Raw genomic sequence first — 3,646 nt, forward strand, 5'->3', positions numbered from 1 at the left:
AAAAAAAAAAAAAAAAAAAAAAAAAAAAAGAAAAAAAAAAAAAACGGAGAGACAGAATTGGAAGAAGAGGAGGAGGAGAAAAGAGGGGGAGGGGGTACTGAGTGACAGAAATGAATGGAGGAGAGGAAGCGGGGGGAACGAAGAGATAGAATGGTAAGGAAAGAGGGGGAGACACCTTGCCCTCTTCCTCCTTCTCCTCCTTTCACTTCATCTCTCCGTTCCCCTTCCCCCTGGCCTCCTCCTCTTCCTACTTCCTCCTCCTTCCATTTCTATCTCTCCGTTCCCCCATACCCACCCCCCTTCTGCACTCCGCTCCCTGTTTCGATTCTTTCTCTCCGTTCACATCTGTCCTTCCTTTCTCCTTCTCATATATAAAAAATATGGAAATTATAGGCTTATTCTGTATATAAATATATATAAACATGTATGGTATAAGTTTGTGTACATATATATTATAGATATAATTATATAATATATAATATATAATATATATTTATCATATATATCTATATATATATTATATATATATATATATATAATATATATATATATATATATATACACACACACACACACCCATAGATATATATATATATATAATCTATATATATATATATTATATATATATAGATTATATCTATATATATATATTAGGTTACTTGAGGCTAGGGAAAGCAAGGTACCTTGCATTAGGTTAAAGGTTAAGTTAAGTAGCTTAGATTAGGTTACGTGAGTAGTTTCCGTTAGTTCGGTTAAGAATAAGTTGGTTAAACAGTTAGGCCGCAAGCACTTCTCAAGAACGCACAGAGTTACACAACATAACTACATACAACTAAATTATAAAAAAAATACATTTATAAAAATATATAAGATATATTGTGCAAACATCAATCACATATTTACACACAGAAAACATCCATACACACACACATACATACAATACATACAGTCACACATATGCTTATATATATTATATATCTATCTATCTGTCTATTTATCTGTCTATCTATCTATCTAATATATATTTAACTATATATATACATACTTATATATATATATCTATATAATATATATATTTTTTATTATATATATAGATATTATATGGTGCGTTAGGTCGGACGCTGCTGAGATGGGACAAGAAAAGTTCATCATGAATCTGCTGAGGAGGTCGAAGGCCATTTCTTGGTAAATGACACTTCGCCCGGCTACAAGCCCTGAGAAAACTGAACCTAAGCACTCCTCACAGTGATGCCGTCCGATCAGCGGATGGATGGATCATCTCAGATATGGTTGGTGTTCGTGAACGTTGGACTGGTATTTTGAAAACAGTTGTACCAGGTGGACCTCCAACAGTTAGCTTGGATGCAAGCGATGTCGCAGTGCCTGTGCCGGAACCTACCCATCAGGCGAGGAACCTCCTACCCTAACAGAGGTTAGGCTGGCGATTTCAATCTGAGAGGGGAAAGCTGCAGGCATATGTGATATCCCGCTGAAACTGCTAAAGGCTGGGGGTGAACCTATGGCTCGGGGCTTGCATACAGTCCTGACTGCCAATGGTAGTACTGGTACCATTTCCCCTTTCCTCTGAGGGGCGTGTCATCCTCTCTGGAAGGGAAAGGGGATCGTTGGAGATTGTAGCAACTACCGTGGCATTACAATGCTCACAACCAGGCAAAGGTTCTCACCCACATTCTTCTGAAACGGATCCGAACCACCTACTGAGGCATTCAGAGACCGAGCAGTCTCGGATTTACTCCTGGCAAGACCACCATAGACCGTATACAGCGCTTCGAGCTAATTGTGGAACGCCGTCGTGAGTTGGTCGGGGTGCTCGCAGCCACACCGAACACAAGAAGGCGTTTGACTCGGTGCATCGGGAATCGTTATGGGAGACCTGAGGATCAGGAGAATTACGACACAGATTATTGGCCTGATAGCAAGCCCTTATACTGGTACTGAAAGTGCTGTAAATAGTGGTGGGGGTAATTGTCGAACTTCTTCCCTGTAAATTCAGGGGTGAGACACGGCTGTGTCCTTGCCACCACACTTTTCAACACTTGTAGGACATTGGATAATGGGCGAGCTACTAGCCAAAGTAGCTGTAGGAGCATCAATAGGCAATATTAAGTCGCAGACTTGACTTTGCCGAGATGTTACCATCCTATCTGAGCCTTGGAATCTCTTGTGGTCTCTGAGGCATTTAGCAAGAGCGAAGCCCCTAGGTCTAGAGGCTCCTGGACCAAGGGGAACCCGTTGCAGTCATTCATGCTTGCTGGCGAGGGACGTTGAAGTTACAGAAAGTTAATTACCTGGTAGCGTAATCCATATCTTCTGGGTTGTCAGACAAGGAATGTCAGTAGACAGATTGCGTCTGGCAACAGGGAGCATGAACTCGATCAACCAAAGCGTTGGAGATGTCGGGGTTACCTATGCAAGAAGGACCAAGCTGCGTGTCTTCAAGGCCGTGATACTGCCAAATTTGCTCTATGGAGCGAAACCTGGACGCTCTATCCAGTGTTTTGAGTTCGCCTTGATCCATTTTGTAACAAGCCCTTCGCGGATCATGGAGTTACAGTTGGCAGGACCACGTGTCCAAACGGCGGTACACCGCTGTGAAATGAATGGGACTTTACGGCATTATAATATATATAATATAGATTGAATATATAATATATATATATATATAAAGACACATATGCATTACATATATATAATATATATATAATATATATATAATATATAGTATATAATCATCATCATCATCATCAAGGGGGCTAACGTACGACGGGGGGCGCATGGCCGCATCCACCCTTCGCTTCCAAGCCACGAGGATCCCTCGAGGCGAGTCTCCATGGAGGGGCACACGGCCCATCTCTAGTTTCTCACGACAGGTCTCATCGAGCTGCCCAAGCCATGATTCTCCTAGGACGTCCCACAGGTTCTTCACCCAGGGTTGTCTTCGCAGAGAACAACCATGGTGAGCAGGGTCGTCCATAGGGAGGCGAGCTAGGTGGCCCATATAGCCTGTGTTGGCGATCCCCGGATTATGCAAGTAACCGGTCCCAGGCGGTCTCACGGTGTCAACGCCGGTTGGACACGTGGTCCTGCACTGTAACCCCATGATCCGGCGAAGGGACTTGTTACAAACGGCATCAAGGCGAGACTCCAAGGCACTGGATAGCGTCCAGGTTTCGCTTCCATAGAGCAAAACTGGAAGTATCAAGGCCTTGAAGACACGCAGCTTGGTCCTTCTGCATAGGTACCGACATCTCCAAAGCTCTTGTTGATCGAGTTCATGGCTCCTGTTGCCAGACCAATCCGTCTACTGACTTCCTGGTCTGACAACCCAGAGATATGGAATACGCTACCAAGGTATGTAAAACTTTCTGTGACTTCAACGTCCTCGCCGCAAGCATGGATCGACTGAACGGGTTCCCTAACAGGCCCCAAAGTCCTGAATCTTGTCTTGGTCCAGAGACTCTAGCCAGGGCTTCGCCTCATTGCTAAATGCATCAAGCCGCACAAGTGACTCCAAGGACTCAGATAGGATGGCAACATCGTCGGCAAAGTCAAGGATCGAGACCTTAATATTGCCTAGTGTTGCTCCGCACTGACTTTGGCTAGTAGCTCTGCCCATTATCCAGTC

The sequence above is a fragment of the Penaeus monodon genome, unplaced genomic scaffold, assembly GCF_015228065.2.
Source record: "Penaeus monodon isolate SGIC_2016 unplaced genomic scaffold, NSTDA_Pmon_1 PmonScaffold_513, whole genome shotgun sequence".
In the NCBI taxonomy this organism is placed as follows: domain Eukaryota; kingdom Metazoa; phylum Arthropoda; class Malacostraca; order Decapoda; family Penaeidae; genus Penaeus; species Penaeus monodon.